The following is a 23,466-nucleotide window of genomic DNA, read 5'->3' as shown; positions in this document are numbered from 1 at the left end:
GACAGGCCAAATCCTACCTCTGTGTAAGCTTTTTTATGTGTATGCACGTGAGGCACTTTTTCTTACTGCCATTTACTTTTGGGGTACTCAAACCTTATTCCATGAAAGAGTGGAGGCTGGTCTCCAGAATTAAGCTGCTTGATCTGGAAATAAGAAAACTGCTTTTAGCAAGCTTGGTTTGGGGTTTTGCTACAGGAAACTTTTGTGCTTAGATAGCAGTACCGTTAGGGTAAGAATCAGAGGAAAGGGGACCATGGTTAAAGTCTGACCAAACCCTAGATGGCACCCTCTTTTTATCCTATTCACAGTAGATGGTTAAGAAATGCTTGTTGCTGGGCGCCTGGGTGGCTCAGTTGGTTAAGCGACTGCCTTCGGCTCAGGTCATGATCCTGGAGTCCCTGGATCGAGTCCCGCATCGGGCTCCCTGCTCGGCAGGGCGTCTGCTTCTCCCTCTGACCCTCCTCCCTCTCATGCTCTCTGTCTCTCATTCTCTCTCTCTCAAATAAATAAATAAAATCTTAAAAAAAAAAAAAAAGAAATGCTTGTTGCTGATAAGAGAACAAAAGACGCATCAGTTTTTGTGAGGAAACTTAGAGGAACATCGTGTGTCAACTATACTTCAATTAAAAAAAAATTTCCAAATCTAAAAAAAAAGAAAAGAAAACCCATCATGTAGATTTAAATCATTTCAAACAATTAATGATGTAAAAATGAGGTGCTTTGGGGCGCCTGGGTGGCTCAGTTGGTTAAGCGACTGCCTTCGGCTCAGGTCATGATCCTGGAGTCCCTGGATCAAGTCCCGCATCGGGCTCCCTGCTCCGCAGGGAGCCTGCTTCTCCCTCTGACCCTCCCCCCTCTCATGTGCTCTCTGTCTCTCTCATTCTCTCTGTCTCAAATAAATAAATAAAATCTTTAAAAAAAAAATGAGGTGCTTTGTTTCATATGTGATAATTAAATGTTATAATCAAAGATTCATAATGTCAATTATATGAAGAGATTTCACTAAAGAATCTTTTGTTGCTGTTAAAAAAAGAAACTTAAAAGTATACAAAAATTATATATATATAAATACATATAATCTCTATTGATAATTATATATGATCTAATTATGTATGCGTATATATGTATGTATATATGTGTGTGTTTATACGTATATATATAAATATATATATACACACATATATGTATGTGTATATATAATCTGTATTATATAATCTGTATTGTCTATATTATATATCTGTATTTTATATATATATGTGTATATATATATATATATATAAAATCTAAATGTGACCCTTAAGAAGCAATATTTAACATTAATAAGGGAAGCTATGCATTTGGAGGAGGGGTAAAACACCAGGGCCTGGAACATTCAAGAGAAGATGTCAAGAAGGAAGGAGTATGTGAGCTAAGCCTGGTACATGAGTAGGAAGGAGAAATTAGTCTGGGCAATGGTGAAGGCACAGATATTCGAGGAATAGTTGGGAGACTGTAAAGGAAGAAAAATGAAGTGTTAATGCATGGTGTTATGTTGGCAGTCTTCCATTTCATCTCTCGTCCTATTCTGTGTGTTCTACCTCTCACTTCTCTTCTGCATGTCTTAAGTCTTACAGTAGCACCCCTGGGCCCAGCTACTAGCAACCAGAGCCGCAATGAATGCTTTGACCTTCATATTCTAAGAGCTTCTCTTCTTATTTTTTCCAGATCCTGTGATTTATTCTTTTTTTTTTTAAAGATTTTATTTATTTATTTATTTATTAGAGAGAGTGTGAGAAACAGCATGAAAGGAGAGAGGGTCAGATGGAGAGGCAGGCTCCCCGCTGAGCCGGGAGCCCGATGTGGAACTCAATCGCAGGACTCCGGGATCATGACCTGAGCCGAAGGCAGTTGCTTAACCAACTGAGCCACCCAGGCCCCTCTCCTGTGATTTATTCTTTAAATTATATTGAATAGACCCAATCACATTATTCTTTCACTTTAGTTTCTTTTTCTTTCTTGCCTTTCTCACTGGAGGGAGAGATTGTGTAGGTGTCAAAATCTGGCACTGGGTTGACTCTCATCATCCAGGAAATACACACCTACACACCTGGGATATGTCATAAACCACCAAGTCAAAGGTGAATCTCTTTTATTAAATGGCAATACATCAGGAATTGAATGTGAAAGGAACAGACCTTCATTGACCATTCACCATATGTAAATTCTATGCAAAGCTTTATAGGGGACAGAAATGACTAAGAAGTTTACAAAAGCTTCATTTATTGGACAAGACAGATGGCTAACAACTAACTATGCTACTGTTGAAATAAACTATTGAGCCAAGACTCTGTTTCATCATACTCCATGATGTTATGGCAATCTCCATTGATAGTGCGTTTTTTAAAATTTATTTAAAGATTTTATTTATTTATTTGACAGAGAGAGAGTTAGCGAGAGCAGGAACACAAGCAGGGGAGTGGGAGAGGGAGAAGCAGACTCCCCGCTGAGCAGGGAGCCTGATGTGGGGCTCGATCCCAGCACCCTGGGATCATGACCTGAGCCGAAGGCAGACGCTTAATGGCTGAGCCACCCAGGTGCCCCAATAGTGCATTTTTTTAACTTAAAATTTTTTCCTTATGAAATTTCTCATAGGATCTAACTGCTGAGGCAAAATTCAAAGGATTCTGTTAGCCCTGCCCAGTTTCCAAATCCTTTTCTTTTCTTTTTTTGACTAAATGATCCCTCTCAATTGAAGGACTCCCTCTCAATGCAGAGACTTCTCTGGTTCAGCTGAATTAACGTGTGTCACAGTCGTCTACATGGCATTTGCAGCCAGTTGTGGGATAGTCATCCCACTGACAGAACCAAAGACACAAAAACCTGGTGAAAGATGCAGTAGAGGGAATTCTGTCATGTAAAGTCATGATTAACAGGTTAGCACTGGAAGGGGATGCACAGGAGAAATTTCTTTGCCAGAAGTTGTGTAAGCCTAAAAATGATTTACAATTGGATGACTTCAATTATCGTGTGAGGATTCACCATCTAGATCTGATAAAAGAAAATTCTTAGAGTGTTAGGGATACATATCCCCCCCCAAAAATGAGAGACATCAACAAAGCATGCCTAACTGAGTAGGAGGGAAAGACTGTGGTAAGTCCAAACTATGCTCATTTGAGACATTAAAGTACTAGACTCTAGGAGTATGTTTAGCCAAGGAAGATTCTGCATCGTAGTGTGATATTGTATGTAGTTTGACAAAGTTGTGTCTTCAAAACAGTCACTCCCACTTCTGTAAGGCTGAGAAGGGAGGAACCCATCACCTCCATTCTTAGCTGGGGTTTGAAGGATACTATTTTGCTTATGCTAGAATGAAGTGAATAAATGCATGGAAGTTTTTTAGTCAGGTAGATGTGAATTCAGATTCCGGGTGGGAAAATCTTGGGTTTGTAGTCATTATAAACCTTAGAAATTTTTCCCATTTAATAGTAATGGCGAAACAAATTTTTAGGGCTTCTCAAGTATAAGACACTATTGTAAGGGATGGATATATATTACTTCATCTAAATTCACAATAATCCAATGAGTTGATGTGCAGAAATGAGTTAATATAGCAGGGCTGAGGCCTTAGAAGGCCCTGCTTGCAAGGTTGGCCCTTGGCTGGCATTTGGGAACTTGGATTTCAGGAGGGTTTCCACCATTCCTGATAAGAGTTACTCACTGTATCTAACAGTTTGTACAAACAATGTAGTTTATGCTAACACCCTCTCCCTTTCTGGGAGTTTAAAATTTTGGTATGTGGCAGATAAATGGTGCCTAAGTGACCAGCCCTCACTCAAAACTCTAGCCCTGAGTCTCTGATGAGCTTCTCACCCTTGCCGTGACTCATTGGAGGAATTAAGCATAGCCTCTGTGACTCCCCTGGGAGAGGATTCTTGGTAGCTTGTGTCTGGTTTCCTCTGGACTTTGCCCCATGTGCTCTTCCCTTTGCTGATTTCTATTTAAGTCCGTTGGGCATAATAAATCATAGCTGTGGGTATGACTATATGCTGAGTCCTCTGAGTCCCCCTGGTGAGTCAGGGGGCTAGCTCCAGAGCCCTTGTTTCCCCCTGTGGAGGCTCTAAACTTATAACACCTCCCTCATTGTGTGATCGTGAGGCAAAGGAGGTGTGCTTGCTCAGAACATACTAAGTGCTCAGTGAAACTCTATTATATTATTATGCACCAGTCCTCTATCCCTTCCACCTGCTAACCAGGAAATCTACCTACATTCCCTATAGGCCAATGATAGATAAGTAGAATGTCTCTAAGAAGCTGAAACATGCATGAGGAGGGAAATGGAAGGGAATAGTATGCAACTCAATGACTTATTTTTGTTAACAATAATATCTATCATAAGATCTTTTCTTTTAGCCAAATGGAGCTTCTATGATTCCACTCTTCTTTCCTTGCCTCTTCTGTCTCCTTGGGCCCAGCTTTGAGGAGTTGGACAGTGTGGTGATGGTGATGAAATCAGCAGAGCTGGCTGGGTGTTTAGGAGAACTGAGGCAGAACCAGGAGAGGGGCCAGGCAGTTTTGGTTGAGCCTCTTTCATAATGGTAACCCTACCATCCCCCAGATGGGAACATATTGTCTTGCAACAGAATACTGTATTTTTTTTGTAGAAACCATATTTTTAAAAATTCAGTTTAATTAACATGTAGTGTATTATTAGTTTCAGAGGTAAACTTTAGTGATTCTTCAGTTGCATATAACACCCAGTGCTCATTCCATCAAGTGCTCTCCTTAATGTCCATCACCCAGTTACCCCATACATCCACCGACCTCCCCTCCAGCAGCCCACTATTTGTTTACTATAGTTAAGAGTCTCTAATGGTTTGTCTCCTTCTCTGATTTCATCTTATTTTATTTTTCCTTCCCTTCCCCTATGTTCATCTATTTTGTTTCTTAAATTCTACATATGAGTGAAATCATCTGATATTTGTCTTTCTCTGACTGACTTATTTCGCTTAGCATAATACCCTCTAGTTCCATTCATGTCATTGCAAATGGCAAGGTGTCATTCTTTTTGATGGCTGAGTAATATTCCATTATATATATATATACACACACACACACACCATATCTTCTTTATCCATTTATCCATCAATGGACATCTGGGCTCTTTCCATATTTTGACTATTGTGGACATTGCTGCTATAAACATTGGGGTGCATGTGCCCCTTTGAATCACTGTGTTTGTATCCTTTGGATAAATACCTAGTAGTGCAATTGCTGGGGTGTAGGGTAACTCTATTTTTAACTTTTTGAGGAAACTCCGTACTGTTTTCCAGAGTGGCTACACAAGTTTTGCAACAGAATACTTAAGATTCTGCTTGCTAAAATTATTTCTCAATCACCTTCACTCATTTCCTACCTTTCAAGCAGAAACATCTAGTTTCTTTCCACTGAGGAAACTAAATAAACCTAGCATTTCACAGACTTATTCTTACACTGCTTTCAAAGAAAAACAGCTCTTCCTGCCAAATGCCTGTTTGCTATATGTCAGAGCAAATGTATGGCAAGTTGCTGTGTTGCCCTAATTAGTAGAACAAGATGTCCTACTTAGAGCTGAGTTGGCTAAAGCGCAGTACATCTACATGGCAGAATCTGGACAGTAAAGGAAGATGTCCTTGATGTAAAACTTCATCTCCTCCATCTCCTCCCCAAAATGCCTTTTACTAGAGAAACAAACTTATTTCATAGTAAGAAATATGACTTAAAATGTAAACAGCCAGTGAGTAGTGGCTTGGTGATGCTGAAATCTATATCAATGAGATCAAATCCTTCCCTATGAGCACATTTTGATGAAGTCAGATTGGAAGGAGTTCACGCCTTCCACAGATATCAGAGAGTTAGAAAGAGGACTTGGTCAGAACAAGAGCCAAAAGAAGGAGATGAGACTTAGGAAGAGAAGCTGAAGGGCCACTTCATCTATATAGTAGATTTTCTCATGGGAAATCTTGGCCTTCGGTGGGCAGTATGATAAAAGCAATATAGGAGGGGTGGAAATTTGAACAAAAATATCCTATCTTGCAATAAAACCCATTTTTATCTAAGAAAAATCAATGTCCTTACACCAAAGGTGTGTTCACTGTCGGGATCCACTGCAAAGAGTTGCCGCGTCATTGGATAAACTCCCTTAAGCCAATGACTCAGGTTCAGTCCTAGCTAGGTCTTTTGCTCAGTTGCCCAATTTTACATAAGTTACCTTTGGACCTCGATCTCCTCAGTTTCGTTATCTGTAGAGTGGGGGATATAATAATGCTCCCAGGACCCCTGTGGGCACTGGATAAAATGATGTGGGTCAACGTGCTGACTGAATTGTAAATCAATACCTAAAGTTTGGTCTCCAGGTTTCACTGTATTGAACATTCAGAAGGGAGCGTTACCTCAAGAGGAGAGCCTTATAAAGCTTAATTGCTAATGGAATGGGCATTGCAATGAACTCACTTCTATGACCAGTCAAATATTAACTTTCCTTATTGCAGTAGCTGAATCCGTCCTCTCGGGTTGGTCTAAAAAGTGGTCCAAAAAGGTGATGGGCATCAATTAAGACTTCGGTCAGAGTCTCTGAAGTAGCCAGTGATTTAGTTTCTGAGATGAAGGAAAACAAAAATCTTACCAATGACTGGATAAAAATAACATTCCTTTCTATTGTGATCATCCGACATCAAGGAAATGTTTGAAATTTAGGCAACATAGTATGATATGCCTGCTACAGTTATTATATGGTGAAACTTCTGAAAAACACAGCGGCACAAATGTGTTTTATCAATCTTTGCTGTTGGTAAGAATCGTGGGGAAAGCAAATTTGAGTCACTTCCCAGTGCAGTTCACTCTAAAATGGACCACTATTCTAAGGGACTCGTCATGCCTGTTAGATTCAGATTCATCGGCTTGGAGTCCCCCACCCCCACCCCGCCACCCCCTCTGCTCCCCATCATTCAAACGCTCTGTGCTTTCTTCACAAATGCTGCACACAGACTGTCATTAGGTGCAGAGTAAGCTGCAATTAGCAAGTCTGTCAGCTTCTCTTACAAGGAACTTATTTTTCAGTGGAAATTTTTGTAATGGTTCCTGTCTGATCTTTAACTCTTCCCTGGAGGCCAAACTCCCTAGCTCAATTCTTGGCAACTCAACTCTAAGAGTGAATGATACCCCTTTGGACCAATTAATTACTGTAATTTCTTAAAAATTTAGCTACTAGCTGTTTTGGCACCTTCCGCACAGCACCCCTTGCAAATAAATCCTGTGGAGCTCTGAAATGTTTGGCCTCCCTGTTTGAACCCTCAGAGACTTGCAAGACTGAGTCTCGGTTCTCACAAGGCCTCTTCAGTGTGGTCAGGGGTAGTAGGCAAAAGCCTCAGTGTTTCAGTGACTCACTTGCATTTCATTTACTAGGTGAGGGTGATAAGGTGTTTGCCAACGTTGCCCAGCTCAATGACCAAGGGGCTGTGTAGACTTTATAGTGTATCCCCTGGAAACTGCTTCTCCCCTCTCCTCTAGGCCCATGGGGTCCCTTGCAAGTTGAGAAGCAGAGCTAGGGTTGGAACATAACTAGGAATCTAAACAGAGGGAGAAAGTTTTTAAACTTAAAAGGCAAAAATAATGAAGATCTCTTTAACTTACAGATAAAATGCACATAATTTAATTTATCAACTAGAGATATTCCTGTGATTCCTCATGAGCACAGAAAATCGAGTTGTCTGTGTGAAAATCGAGTTGTCTATGTCTCTCAAGAGGCCATACAGTGATTTTCTTTTCTATTTGCTTGAGTCACACTGAGCTAACTACTATAACTACTACATGACTACAAATAACATACAACGAAAGAAATGATCCCAATAGTTTTGTGACTTCAAACCTGCTTGAAAAAAGCCCCAGGCTGGCAGGGCCCTATTGGTGCTCTTCCCCGCTGTTGCCCAGCACATGGCAGGGACTCCAGAAATACTTTTGACTGGTGACTGATAAGCGTATTGGTCTACATGATGACAAAGGTTATCCTTGTATTTCATCTTCATGAGCTCATGTTTATCACCGAGGTAATGAAATATCATTTTGACCCTCTTTACAGAGGCTGAGATGAATTTAATTGGATTATTTCATTCACCCTAGAAGTCTTTGGGTTTTTTTTTCATGCTCTTCTCTTCCAGAATTCTTTTCTTGTCAAACCCTATTCATTCTTGAGGCCCCTTCTCTTTTATGAAAACTTATTCTCTGTCCTACTCTTCTTCCTCATAGCTAGTATGTACTGAGCTTTTAATGTGTCAGATACGGCTCTAAGTGTTTTGCATATATTAACTCATAGAACATTCAAAACCATGTACTGAGTCATAAAAACCACTGAGTGAGGTATTACTGCTCTTACCTCCCATCTGTAGAGGAGAAACTGAGAAACAGAAAGGTAGAGTGTAACATGCTCAAAACCACACAGTAGTAATGGGGTAGAAGTGGGACTAAGACCCAGCCTATTGGCTCCAGAGTTGTCTTCCTAAATATTCCACCGGTTATCAAGCCCTCTTGGATCTGCCCATTTCCTGAATTCTGATGATCCCTTTTGCTTTTGACTTTTTTTTCTACAAGGAGATAGATACTAATCATCATTTTACTAAAAATAGGCTTAATACTCTATGTTCTATTGTATTTGTTGCTTTGGATTTAGTTCATATCTTTTCATATATTTGTGTATAGATCACTTTTATTCTTTTATTTTTAACAGTAGCATGGTATTCCAAAGTGTGGATTCCCAAATTATAAAAAAGGATCCTTCTGATGGACATTCGGACTGTGTTCACATTTTCAATATCCTGCACAACTGCATTTCGAATCACTGCAGAAGAAAGAAACACATGCTAGGTTGAAGTCAAATAGAGAGTGTGGGGTCAGGTAGTTCTTCTCTGCTAAGAAATAAATTATTCAGCAGAGAGAAAATGAGACCAATATTGCTGCTGGAGGCATTAACTCATGTACGTAAAAACTCTTTTCTCTAGCCAACACTTTGTTTAACTGTGACATAGACCCATTTTGCCGCTAAATCTTCCCAGCAGGAACCCGGGAGGGCCGATGGCAGGCCTGCTTGGGGTAAGGTATTATGTGAAAGCATTCCTGACATTTTCCTATGGCTGAAACAAGCAGCCAGCCACATTTTCTCAGAAAAATGCTCAGGCCAAAAATATTCTTTGCTCAGCTATATTGATTTGAACTCTGTTTTTCAATCAGGCTGTTATTCGAATACTGGAGCAGATCCAAATTTGCTTTCCTGAGGAAATGTCCATCTCTGCCCACAACATGTGCAGGCCAAGAGGGTGGGCTTCTGGCCTCTCACGAGGGACAATGTGCCAGAAGGCTGGCTCCTGTGTCTGCCCTCCCACGACCTGCATGCAAGTCAAAGGGAGCAGCTCACAGATCCCTAGAAGTCCACTGGGGCACAGCCACCTTGCACTTCAGCTCAGACCACCTAGTCTTCCCTGCACAATCTCCTCACACTTTTCTGTTTCCTGTTCTTCCATATGGGCCATATGACCCTCAGCCCTCCTGAGCAGGCTTCCTGACGTAAAGAGCTCTTCTTCTCCTGGACAATAATGGCATTGGCCTCTAACATTCACTTGGCGAATCACTCACTCATCATTTGTTTATCCACTCAACAGATATTTATTTTGCACCTACCAAGTGCCAGAGTTGCAGCACTGAACAAAACTAAGTCCTTGCCTGACAGAGCTGGCATTTTCAGGGGAGGGAACAGAAAATCAAGCAAACGCACAGGTATTTACTACACCGGGTGGTGATCAGTGCAGGTAATGGAGTGGGTGTTCGAGGCGGGAATGTGGCTATTTCATATAACATGATAAGGGAGGGCAGCGTGATAAGGTGACCCATGACCTGAGAGCTGAGGGAGGGGAGGAGCCTCACAGGTAAGTCTTGGAAGGTCCTTCCAGCACACAAGTCATGAGTTGGGCACGCACTTGGCCATTTAGGGGAGCATCAAGGAGGCCATTTAGCGGCTTTGCAAATGTGATTTTTGTTTTGCAAATGTATGTTTTCTCCTTAACTCAAATGTAAGCTTCTTGAGAGTGGGGGCAGGGGGCATGGTAGAGATGACAGGTGATGCTTTCTTTAGTAAAATTCTGTTCTCTGAAGTACACTCATCTGTAGTATGTGTTCTTGTGCCCTTTCCAGCCCTTTCCAAAAACTTTGATTGGATTATTACCCCTAGCTGTGACACTTGACTATCCTAAGAAAATACTAATGCTCTGTCAGAGCATAAGTTGTGCACATGACCCTCAAATGCCCAGGGCAACATATCACACTTAGCAAGCTGGTACGGATAACCTCATCTTAAAAAAAAAAAAGATTCTCAGTTCTAAACAGTATGAACTAATGCCTTTTTCTCTAATGCCTGCCCTTGCGTCAGACAAGACACCAAAACCGCAATGAAAATAGAGGCCAGTAAAGTAATAACTTAAAGCAACCAAAGAAACACCATCAAACAGTCCTGTCTTTCCAAATCAATAGTTCTCAAATCAGAACACCCTGATGAAGTAGTTCTTTTATCCATCTTGCCATAAAAATAAAGAAATTATGAAAAAAATCAAGTAACTATGCACAATGTACCTTGATCATTTTATTTTAAATACAATGGTTTGCAATTGTCAATCCTTACTGTCATTTATAACTGAATTACATGTGCTTTCAAAAGCTGTATAATGGATAGCATGTTGTGTATAATTGTTGAATGTGTTTAAGGTCATTGTATAATTTACATCTGAGGTCTCTTGTCAACCATAAAGTCCATGAAGACACAACCTCATTATGTCCCAATACCACATTATCAAGGAAAATTGCATTTGACTGACTTGTGTTGTATTTGCAGTGCTTCTTGAGGACATAAAACCTACAAGTGTTTTTAATTACTTGGACATCTCTTACATATGAATTCCTTAGAGACAGGGATTTTGTCTACTTAGCCTCACTGTCGAATCCTCAACACCTTGCACAATGCCAGCCCATAGGGTTCCCTTAACAAATGTTGAATAAATAACTAACTTACTTCTTAAATGAGATACGGTACCTGTGATTGTTAATTTTATGTGTCAACTTGGCTAGACCAAGAGACCCAGATATTTGATCAAAGATTATTTTACATGTTTTTGTGAAGTTATTTGTTAGGTAAGATTAGCATTTAAATTAGTTGACTCTGAGTAAAATAGATAACCCTCTGTAATGTGGGTGAACCTCATCTAATCAGTTGACAGTCTTAAGAGAAAAAGACTGCTCTCCCCCTGAGCAAGAATTCTGCCAGCAGACTGACTTTGTACTCAGCTGCAATAGCACCTCTTCCCCTGGTTTCCACCTGCCAGCCTGCTCTGCAAATTTTGAACTTGCCAGCTTCCATAGACACATAAGTCAATTTCTTAAAATAAATCTTTCTGTATACAAATATATATGCTCACATACTATTTGTTCTGTTTCTTTAAAGAACCCTGACTAGTTCAGTATGCCTTAATCATTTATTCTCTCAGTGAATCAATCAATATATGTTATTTACCAAGAATCATTCTCACCCACCAAGACCCCACAGCCACCAAAGCCAGACCAGTGACACAACCCTGGAGAGCTTTTGACCTCAACTTCTCCACTCTGGTGGAGGGCCAGAGAGCCTTACTTCCTCAATGTTTCATTTTTTCTTGTGATGCAAACAAGAGAACATTGTACTTGCTAAAGCCATGTTGTGATGGTGTTATGGGAGGTACCAACTTACTACTGTCATTTTAGGGGAAAATACTTCCCATAGTGATACGGAGACATTAATAGTATCACTTCCTCTAAATATTTCCACTCTTTACGAGTGAAGCTGTGGGTGGGGAATTTCTGTCATGGAAACTAGCCAAAAGGTTACAAAAGGTTCACGGACACTGTACCATTTGATGACTGTGTGGTCGCTAACTGGTCCCATATATGCTAAGGGAAAGATGATTCTAAAAATACATCAGCGGGAAGCCTCTACGGGAGCATGGTATGAAATTTGGTTCTTTTCGGGATCTAGCAAAGTGATTAGCAGTCACAGAGCCCGTTTGCTGACCTGGGGGAGGATGCAATGTAGAGTAAGTATTCAAATAGAGCCTTCCGCCAAGAGTTTATGTGGTAGGAGAAGCGGACATTGAGAAGGAAAGCCTTCCTTATTGTGCCCACAGTAAGCACAGTTCTCATGTGGGAGTTATGTTTTATCTCTGAGAGTCATTTTTATCTCTTTCTTCCTTCCACTTAAGACCCCTTCCCTCCTTTGATGTCTTTTTCCTTCTGGCCCTCAGTTCTCTACTTCATTTACCTCTTATCTCCAGTTAAAACCTGTTTCTAACATGCAGCAAAGCTTCACACCTCTGCTGGTCATACTTTGTGCACGAGAGAGGGGGAAATTTGGGGAGCACTGTGCCTTCCTGAAATTTTACTCTGAGCCTCCATCTTTGGCAATTACCTAGCACTCTCAATGGATAGAAATGATAGATGGTCATATGTTTACACAAAAGAACGCTGTACAGCCATCAAAATAACTCATCAATGTCTATTTACATCAACATGGATAATCCTCAGAAATAATGTTGAGCCAAAGAGCCAGACATGGAAGAATATGTATGGTATGATTATATTTGTTTCAAGTTCCCAAACAGGCACAAATAAACTGCATATACAGTACACATAAATTATATATAAATTAATTTTTATAGAAATACGTTTATGCATAAAGTGCACATACACATATAATATATGTATACATATAGACATATGAGGCCGATCTAAACAGAGAAGGAAGGGAATGTGATTAACACAAAATTTAAGACAGCAGTTCCCTTTTTTGGGGGGGCATGGGTAGAAACGGGTACAATTGGTAAGCCGCTCGAATCAGGCTTCAAGTGTCGATAAAGTGAGCAGTGGTTCAACATGTATTTGTTTTAGTTCTATTATTATTTAGAATGTATGTCTACATAACATGTACTTCTTTGTGGTATGAAATGTTTCACAATATTTTACAATTTTTCTAAAGTGAAATTTACCTGGGTTATTAATCCTCATTTATCTTCCTTGGGAAAGGAAGGGAGGGGCTCAGGGAATAACAGCTGGTTATAAAAATTAAAGAGAAAGCTCATTGAGTTATAGACCTCCATTAGCCGACACTTCTAATCCGAAGCGAATGTGAAGAACATGGATGCATCGACACCTCCTTCAGCCATTGCCAAGTGACTTCTAAACCCCTGGGGAGGCTCACTCGAGGCAGAACCCCCATGTATGTAGTGGAGCCTTGCGGTGTGTCAGTTTCACATGGTCTACCATCACCAGCTGGATATTTGGGAGCCACAGTGGGTGCACTGAAGTTGTTTATTTGAATGATTAAAACTCATCAGGGGGCGCCTGGCTGGCTCAGTCGGGTAAGTGACTGACTCTTCATTTTGGTTCAGGTCCTGATCTCCGGGTCTTGAGATCAAGCAAGCCCCGCCTGTCGGGTTCTGTGCTGGGTGTGGAGTCTACTTAAGATTCTCTCTCTCCCTTTCCCTTTGCACCCACTCTTCTGCTCTCACCCAAGCTCAATCTCTCTCTAAAAAAAAAAAAAAAAAAGGTGCAGCAAAGGATGGTGTGATCACCCCCTGCCTAGGACATGCCCGTCGTTCCTGGGCGAGCGGCACTCCCAGGATGGGTGCTGGGTGGAATGAGACGCCCCTGTGACCTTGAGGAGCTCCTGCTCTAGAGAAGCTCTGCCAGTCTTCTCGCAAAGTCCTACCTTCCAGCATCTGCACACCGGATGTGCTGCCAGTACAATCAGTAACATGATTTTTTTTCTTTAAATCGACTCACTTTTTTTTTAACTTAAAGATGTTTATAGCATCAGATAATTTATACCACTCCTGCAGATAAATTACCAGTGCCATTAAGGTTAATAGAAGGTAATCATGAAAAATAGATGCAGGAGAACAAAACCATCCTGTTAACTTTTAGCTAGCGAGCATTGCCTGCCGATGGCTCTCAGCCCAAGGGCCCACTTTCTTTTTGTTTAAAATGATACTTGGCCAATGGTTAGAGAATGTTAAGATCAGGCCAAAATCAGAGGCTCAGAAGAGTGAAAATGGAAAAGTTTTCTATGACAAAGTCTAGTGACTCAGCATAATTTTAGGCCATATCTATATATCGTGTACCATGTAAAATTATCATATGGTGCACCGCCGTTTGGAAATTTTGATCAAATGACTTGCAAGGAGACAGACAAGCAGAAGGCAAATGGAGGGGGCTTGTTGTAAGATGTGGTACAGTTTCGTAGAGGATGTGTTAAGTCTAAAGGTGCTCTCCCTGCGGCACCTGGTTGGCAGTCGGTGGAGCATGTGACTCTTGATCTCAGGGTTGAAGTTCGAGCCTCATGTTGGATGTAGAGATACTTAAAAACAGAAGCTTAAGGGAAAAAAAATAAAGGAGTTCCCCCTATGTAGTACCTGGGTCCTTTCTGTAAGCAGGATCTCAGAAGGGGATGAAGAGGACCCTGAATGGATATGAGAGAGATCAAAATGCAGATATCTAAGATTAAATAGGGAACAGCGGATGACATGACCCGAGTGTCCACAGCACTGTGTAGCAGATTGTCTCAGCTTCAATTTCACCAAAGCAGACCCTGACTCAGATTCAAGTGCATGTAGTTTAACAAATGATCCCAGGACACCCTGGTGGGGAGTAGAGAGTGGGGGATGGGTAGTGAGAAGGCACATGAAAGGCACATTATCAAGCCAGCTACCACTGTGCGCAACTGAGCTTGAGCTCACGAGGAAACTTTGGGGCAAAGGTAAAAGGCTTGTCTTAGAGTTATTCCATTCAGGCCTGAGGGAGCTGGGATATTTATGGCCCATTGGAGAGTTAGTTTCTGGGCATTTTCATTTGCCTTTAAGCAATTGCAGTGGCTCTACCTGGCTTAGAGAAAGCTCTCAGGTCTTTAGATAAAGATTCAGGCTGTTAGAAGTTAGTCCAGTTCTGGCAAACCATGAGAGACTCTTAGCTCTAGGGAGCAAACTGAGGGTTGCTGGAGGGGAGGTGGGCAGGGGGATAGGGTAACACGGTGATGGGCATTAAGAAGGGCACGTGACGGAATGAGCACTGGGTGTTACATGCAATTGATGAATCACTAACTTCTACCTCTGAAACTAATAATACATTACATATTAACTACATTGAATTTAAATAAAGAATTAAAAAAAGGGAGGGAATAAAGGGATGTCCCCAAGAGGTGAGCAGCTTGTAAGAAAGACGAATTAAAGGAGTAATCATCCTCCTAACTATGACAAAAAAAAGAAGACGACAAAGAAGTTAGTTCAGTCCTGATGAGGCCGCAGGGATCTAGGTAGGAAACTGACTGCTTTTACTACACCCTCCCTCTGCTAGAAACTTAAAAAAACCTGTCCTGTTTAATCCTTACCAGAGCATTCCAAGAGAGCTAGTTCCCTTAATTTACATACAAAAAAGAGGCACCGGAGCTGTTTCATTTGCCCAAAGTCATACACAGCCTGTGTTCTATACCTCTGGTTACACCTTTCTAGTCTTCTTTTTCAGTATTGAGGTGAAATTCACATAACATCAATTAGACATTTTATTTTATTTTTTTTTTTAAGATTTTATTTATTTATTCATGAGAGACAGAGAGAGAGAGAAGCAGAGGGAGAAGCAGGCTCCCAAGGAGCAGGGAGCCCGATGTGGGACTCGATCCCAGGACCCTGGGATCATGACCTGAGCCGAAGGCAGACGCTTAACCATCTGAGCCACCCAGGCGCCCTAGACATTTTAGAGGACCATTCAGCAACATTCAATATATTCACAGTACTGTGCAGTCACCACTTCTCCCTTGATCCAAGACATTTTTGTCACCCCAAAAGGCAATCTCGGACGCATTAAGCCCTCTCTCCTCATTTTCCCCTCCCCCAGCCCCTAGTAGCCACCAATCTGCATTCTGTCTCTACTGATTGACCCATTCTGGATATAGATAGATAGATAGATAGATAGATAGATAGATAGATAGATAGATAGATAGATAGATTTTATTTATTTGACAGAGAAAGACACAGCCAGAGAGGGAACACAAGCAGGGGGAGTGGGAGAGGGAGAAGCAGGCTTCCCGCTGAGCAGGGAGCCCAATGTGGCTCGATCCCAGGACCCTGAGATCATGACCTGAGCTGAAATCAGGAGCTGGATGTTCAACCTACTGAGCCACCCAGGCGCTTCTTCCTCGGGATTCAGTTCTAAGCCAACCTCCTGCTTTCTCATTCGATACTTTCCCTCAGGTGTATATTACCAGAACCCGAGGCTGCAATTACCAACTCTACGCCAAGGATCCCCAGACCTCTGCTTGGAGCTCTAGATATTGGTCAGTGTTGACTGCCTGGCTGACATCTGCCTTTGGATCCATTCTAGAACTGAACTAACCTGGGCCTGGTCCCCACCAGCTTCACCAGTTTCTGTGATCGACAAGTAGCATCAACATCCATTTGGATGTGCAAACCAGGAAACTGGGGGTCATCTTTGACAATCCCCCCTCCCCCTCTCCTTTTCTGTCCACCACAAAGTGCTGTTGATATTCCTTTCTAGATGACTTTTAAATTTGTGTAATCCCTTCTCCACTGCCACCACTCTTGGCTGTACTCACACAGATATGCTCGCTTGGCTGACTTCATCCACCTTCTCATTGGTCTCCCTGTCTCTAGGTGTGGCCCCCTCCCATCCATTCTTCACACCTATGGAAAGGGACTTCTGAGAAATGCAAATCGGACCCCAGCATCTCTACATTCTGCGGGGCTTTTAGAATCAGCAGCATCTTTTATACTGAAACTTTGGGCTCATTTTGAGCCACTTCCCACTTCCCTCTTGTTGCACTGACCTTGATTTTGCCAGATAATTCTGTGATCTCCTACCTCAGGAAATGGTCTCCACTGTTCCCTTTCCCTGGAGCATAGCCCTTGTGAACTCCTACGCCTTTTTCAGTTCTAGTCTCCCCTTCCTTCTAGAAACCTCCCTGCCTCCCAGATGAGATCAGCTTCCCCTACAATATGTTCTGATCCTTATCACATTTGTGTAATTAGTAATTAACGTCTGCTTCTCTCCTGGACTGTAAGCTTTTTGGAAATAGGACAACATCAATTTTGCTTCATCCTATGTAAGTTTTGACTTAAACACAGCTGCCACACAGTGAATACTCACTAGATAGGTGTTAAATACATGAATTAGCTAATTAATGAGAAATGAAGTGCCACCTTAAAGCTGATTTCACATCCTTCCCTCTCCCCTTTGACCCATTCTTAAAACAGGAATGTCCTTGAAAATGGGGAGGAATTTCCTCCCAAACTTGGAAGGAAACAGAAACAAGGAGGAAAACCACTTGGTTGGTTCCCAGAGTTCTGTCACGGGCAACTGCTCTTCACACCCACTTCTGGGTGAGAACCAGCTTCTGGGGGGAGGGGGGTGCTCCTCAAGGAAGGGTTAAGAGACCAGAGCACCCACTCTCAGCTCTCATCACTGGCACAGGGGGAAAAAAACTGCTCACCAATGTCCACACAACTTTGAACAACGCATAACCCTTTTAGAATGGCTTCCCCCTTTCAAGTTGTATATGTTCTTCATTTTGAAATAATTTCAGCAAGATAAAAACCCTTTGTGGAAGAAAGGCAATCAAATGAATGAACTAGTTATGTGACTTAGTAAATATTGAGAAAAGGAAGGATGAAGCTGTTGGGGTGGCCCAGTGTGACCAAGTAGAACACCGTGCAATTTGTTCCCAACCCCTTAGAGATGATGCTAAGGACAAGGTCTCTGCAGAGCTGGACACAACAAGTCCAATTCTCAATCATGGTTTCTTGTCCCCTCAAGGGTCGTTCCCAGAGGACCTGAAAATGACATTATAAATGACTCAAATCCACATCAAGTGTAAGTGATAGCCCGCATTTAGGAAGTATGGAAATCATTTAAAAAGAGCCAAAGCACAAGGTTATCACAGGTAAGCTCTCTGAGGAGGGCAGCAAGAGGGGAGGAGCTATCCAGCTCCTACACCAGGAAGCACCTACCCAAGATGATTCAAAAACTAGAATCATGTAGCTTTTAGGTTGCATTAAAGCCAGTGCCTGCAGGTCACCTTGGAAGAAACCTGGAGTCCCCCTTTCCTCCTTTGGGGCATGTTGAGTCCCTCTGGGTTCCAGTTAAGGGGTATCAACAGTGGGGAACACTAACAGATGTCTGACACCAACTCAGGAAGTCAATCTGAGTGAGTCTCCCCACCCCCTCAGGCCACAGCGAGTGTATGGGAACTCACCCAGGGCAGGACCACTGTTGCTGGCTCATTGGTCTTCCCTGGAGTTCTTGCCCTCTGTCTGACCAGGCAGGTGGGAGGTGGCAGCTTAGTCCTGCCTCATGATTATGCTTCTCTCTTGCTGCAGCCACCAGACTGGCTTCTAAAGGCAGCTGCAAGCATTTCCTTACTGGGCAACCACACACGTAGAATGTGAGTGGCGTCCGTATGTGTGTGTTTTTCCTTCCGGTTGCTGTAAGTGATGTTGTCTCAGTTCATTTCCTCTCTGTGCCACTTTTTTTTTTTCTCTGATACACGGGGGGCGATTTGTAGCTCTACTCCGGACTGCTTGCTATTTTGAGAAGAGAGGTGATCTTTAAATTATGATTGCAATGAAATGTAGGGCAGTGGCATAAACTACTTTCTAGGCTGCATGGAGGCAAACATTAGGCTATTGCAAGGCCAACTAGATTAGGATTTTGTGGTTTTAGGGACTTAAAATATCCTAAAGATTTCCACTATAAATTGACGTGAAACATCTTTTCATTCTGTGCATTGCAAGAGGTACCCTGCTAGACATTGGGTACACAGATGGAGAAGTCCTATTTCCAGTGTGGTATAGAAGCAGAGATCGAGCAAGGGAATTGGGAAGGGAATTTGGAAGTTACTTAGTCCCAAATCCTTTGTCTTCTCACCGTGTTTTTGAGTCGCAGCCAAGTGGTATGGTCTGAGGCTAACCACCTGGTGGTTACCCTTTAAATGCTTTTGATCTTTCTGTGACTCAGCTTCCTCATCTGTAAAATGGGAGTAGTCATAGGATTATTGTGGGACTAAATGAGTTGTTCTATGTAAAGAACTCAAGGGATGGCTGCCACAAGTATATGAGCGTTTGCTATTATCATTAGTGGCCAATTTTATTAGCATGAGCTCAGTTCTTTGCTTTTTGCCTTCTCTTTCCACTTCTTGTCCCTTACTGGTGCCTAGAGATGACTGGGGGACAGAGAGGGTGGAGGAGAGAGGGAGATGTTTTGAAGAATCAATACTCCCCAGTGATCCAGCGGCTTGGGATGCTCTTGCTTGCTCTATCATTAAGACAAGGAAAGCACTGTCCTTGGACTTCCCTTCATCCTTGCCCTCTGTTCATGCTGTATACTGCATTCTTGTGACTTCTATTTTGTTGTTGTTTTGTTTTGCTTGAATTTCCTGTAATACTTCTCTGAAATTCAGATCCGTGTCATTTATTTTTAAATGTCGAGCTTGTCTGAATCATATTAAGGACATACTTGGCCCATAAGCAGATGCCACATTTAAACAAAGAAACAAACATTCAGCTCAATGCCTTGTGTAATTAGGACTTATAAATAAATCAATAACAAGAACATCTATGGCAATCTTTATATGTGTATTACATCCATAGGTATAATTAGCAATATTCATGATAAAAATATCATCTATTTTTTCTTTCTCTTTTCTTTTCCTTAAAAAAAAACACACCACTCTTGTGTACATGCTATATATCAGGAACTATTCCAGATTAGAGGTAGAATTATCCTATTCCCAAGTTTTATTTTATAGCGTAGCATATCCATAATAAATCAAGTGGAGCAGAAGGCTAAACAGTACATTTTTTTTTCAGAAATGTCCCTCCATGCATTTCCCATGATCCCATTTCTCCATTAAATATTTAAGCAGTTTAAATTTAAATGTGTCAATTTCAGAAAAAATAACTTGCCGTTGTACATAATACCCAAAGGTTAATGCTATCGAGTTGTCTCCTAAGTCAGTGACACCCTAGATAATATACAGGAAGCCTAAGCTTGGCCTTCAGATACAGAAAGCACTCGGGTTCGTCAGCTTGATTATCCTTAACTGTTCTTTTGTCTACATCCTCATGGCTTCCTTTCTCATTTGGAACTGCCTGCAGGCCCCAAGCCTGAGGGCTTCAGAATGGAGAGAGAGAGAGAGAGAGCGTGTCTGTCAAGGCTAACTAACTGAGGAGCTCAGACTTCGTCCAAACACAGATCACACTTGTTCTAGAAAAACAAGTGAAATGTTTTTTCCCACTTGGAAAGATGAAGGTATTCTATGTCTGTTTTCCTACTTAGATTTTTTTTCCCTTCTTTTTTTGGTTTGTTTTCTTCTTTTTTTTGATTAGGGGCGGGTTATGCCACGTGTCAGGATTTTGACAAAGCCCAGACAGTTCTGACAACAAACAAACAACTGTAATTTCTAATCACTCTATCCAATGAAGACCGTGCTTACATTTTCATTTTTATTTAAACCATCTTCTTGACTGCTTTAATTAGCTTCTTCACACCGGCTCAGTTAGCACCACGGATGGTTTATAACTACCTGTTAAGCAGTAGCCAAACCCCAGGCAACTGTTTTGAATTTGTCATGGGTGTTTGGTCCAAGAAGCAACTGTTGTATGGAGTGGAGTCTAAGGGGCGGGGGAGGCAGAAGTGGGAGCATTTGAGATGATAAAAAGTTAAAAAAAATCTATGGCCAAGTTGTATGTGTGTGTGTGTATTTATGCTTCCATTTGCGTGACTCATTTCCCTCCATGACTGAATGCAGTATTAGCCACAGGGAATCAGCTACCCACTGAGGAATTTAAATGAATATGCCCAAGAGTTGGTTTGGCAAATTTTAATAGAGAACTTGTCTGGTATTATAATGTGTGCCTCATCCCTTCTCAGGAATAGGAGTCAGTCTTGTGGTTTTCATTTTTAGATGAAGAAATGAGAGCTCAGAAAGATCCAGTTCATTTGCCCATTGAGCAGCTGTTGTATACCTGCAAACTCCTGCGAGCTTTCCCAGGCATGTGTGGTACATTAGTCCCCAGGACACAGGGCCTGCCCTCAAGATAATCTGGTGACATAACTATTCCCATGAATTGGTTCACTCAGATATTAAAAGCATTTATTGAGCAAGTGCTATGATAAGTAAAGAATGAATGAGAATCAGCTCCTTCCCTCAGGGAGACTGTAGGCTAGCAGGCATGGCAAACCCTATCCACCTTCCTCTTCTGCTCTCTTCCCACTTACAACCTTCTCTTTTTCCCATTACAGGACAGCTTTGTCTTCCCCCCCTTCTGTTCTCCCAGTTCATCAGCCAAGTTCCCAGTCCCCAGTCCTAGAACCTCATGACCAGCTATTTCGGCAATGCCTTAATGTTGATTTCCTTGTTCTACTTCTGGGTGTTCGTGCATTTCCAGCCATGAGTGGAAGCTTGGTCTACTTTCCTGCTCCAGAGCTACCTGGCCTCACTGGGAGAAGTTAAGAAAGGTTGATCTGTCTCCTTGCAAATTCTCCCCCAATTAGCTCCACTAAGGCCCTTCTGCTGCTCAGGAATCTTCTTGTGCATCTCCCACAGACTGTCAAGTCTTCCTTCCATTCTTTTCCCTGCCCCAGCAACTCTGCGCCCAGCCCTCACCTGGTGCCACGTGGAGGGTAAGCACTGATGTGAGCTCTTCTAGTGACTGCCTGGTCTGGGCAGACCATGGCTCTAACATCCTCCTGTTTCCTCATTCTTTGCACATTCTCCAACCTTTTGAATTATAGCTTCTAGCATTGCCACTTGACTAATAGTAAGAGTCATAACTACCATTTTTGATGTTTATTATTAGGAGGTAAATGACATTTGCAAAGATGAAACCATCCTTCTAGTTCACAGAACAGCTGTGTGAAGAAACGTGGGCATCTCGAAGGGCAAAGGAAGAAAGACTAAATTATTCTTAAGAGAGCGCTGATGGCAAATTTAAAAAGATTCCAATTTATTGGAAGCATTCATTGCATTTAGGCATCTGGCAAACACCAAGCCCTCACCTCTCCATTACTTGTATCCTGTCCACCTAGCTCTCTTCTGGAAGGTAACCATTTTTGCCCCCACCCCCAACCAAAATAATTGGGAACATCTTATTAGTGTTGATTTCCCCATAATTTTTTTAAATTAATGTTTTAAATCTAAAAGTAATAAGTTTATATGGTAAAAAACTAACATTTCAGGTAAAACTGAAGTGCCTTTTGAGCATCAGCCTTATTATAAATTCCCTCCCGTGCTTTGCCCACAGAGAAGCCCTGCTATCTGTCCAGCATGAATTCTTCTGAGTCGTTTTCTAAGCATTTACATAAATATATGTAACCACTGTCAGTTTGCAGTTGGGTATATGTGCTGTCTACCCCTTGAGCCTGCGTGTGCACACACACAGGACACGAGACTGAAACCATTCTGTTATGCTCGGTTTCTGAGGGAACTGTCTAAACTGCTATTCTGATTTCACATGCAAATAGCAAGTTGAAAACAACATCTTATTCATGAGAATATAAAAAATAAAACGACAGTGCTGCCTTGGATGGTTGAAGAGACTGGACTCCTCCGTTTGTCTGACTCTTGCTCTTTTGTTTTCTAAATATACAAAAACGTGGATTTATGTCCAGCTGGTTGGTCTCTGAGTGGAGTTCCCAGATCAAATACCAAAGGTTCGGTAGTCATTTGATAATGGACTTTCCTTTTTGCCTACATGATCCCGTAGCCAAAATTCAAGTCAAATCATGCCTCTCCCCAGGTAGGTGTGGTGCTCCTGACCATGACCCCAGCCCTAGGGAGGGACCACCACGTGCTGTTTCTGATCATTTATAGCCACTTTTCTCTTTCCTCTTCCTTGCACATTGTCTTCCTTCTCACCTGTATGGCAGGTGCCATGCACAACCACACATGGAGGGATGACTACTTCAAAGATTGAGAAATATTTTTTACTGACTCCTAGTACTTAAAACCCCAGAACTATTTTATTTTCCCTCTAGATTTTGGACAGTTATTTTCCACTAATACAATACAACTTAAAAGGGAACTCCAATTTATTCCTTCTCTATTTTCACCACAACTTCCTGTTATATAAGCAAAAGCCTTGTGTCTACATGTTCACGAAAGCCCTAAACCTCAGTCCCTCAATTTTATCTACCCTCTTGCTTTGCCTCCTTTCTTCTTCCTTTCAGGCTCAACTTCCCTGATAGAGGAGTCTGTGTCTTGTGCCTTCACGTTCACACCTTCCATTCCCTCCTTTCCTACTGCATTCCTTCCATTCCAACACCTGGACCCCCCGCCCCCAGCCCTCCATGGAGGTTGTCCCTGTGTCACCTAGGGATCCT

General features: G+C 41.9%; 1 protein-coding gene across 1 annotated transcript in view; it reads right to left on the bottom strand.

The window, feature by feature from the left end:
- Positions 1 to 18,483, bottom strand: part of NEDD9 (neural precursor cell expressed, developmentally down-regulated 9) — a 188,959-nt gene extending 170,476 nt beyond the window's left edge. Inside the window, exon 1 of the mRNA XM_045866374.3 lies at positions 18,341 to 18,483. The gene's annotated coding sequence lies outside the window, so the exon portion shown is untranslated. The remainder of the gene's footprint in view (positions 1 to 18,340) is intronic.
- Positions 18,484 to 23,466: the final 4,983 nt, after the last annotated feature.

The sequence above is a fragment of the Mirounga angustirostris genome, unplaced genomic scaffold, assembly GCF_029215605.1.
Source record: "Mirounga angustirostris isolate CCGP_5_RB_7025 unplaced genomic scaffold, mMirAng1.0.hap1 SCAF_8, whole genome shotgun sequence".
Classification (NCBI taxonomy): domain Eukaryota; kingdom Metazoa; phylum Chordata; class Mammalia; order Carnivora; family Phocidae; genus Mirounga; species Mirounga angustirostris.
The sequence above is the reverse complement of the archived record's forward strand: the minus strand, read 5'-3'. Positions and strand labels throughout refer to the sequence as shown.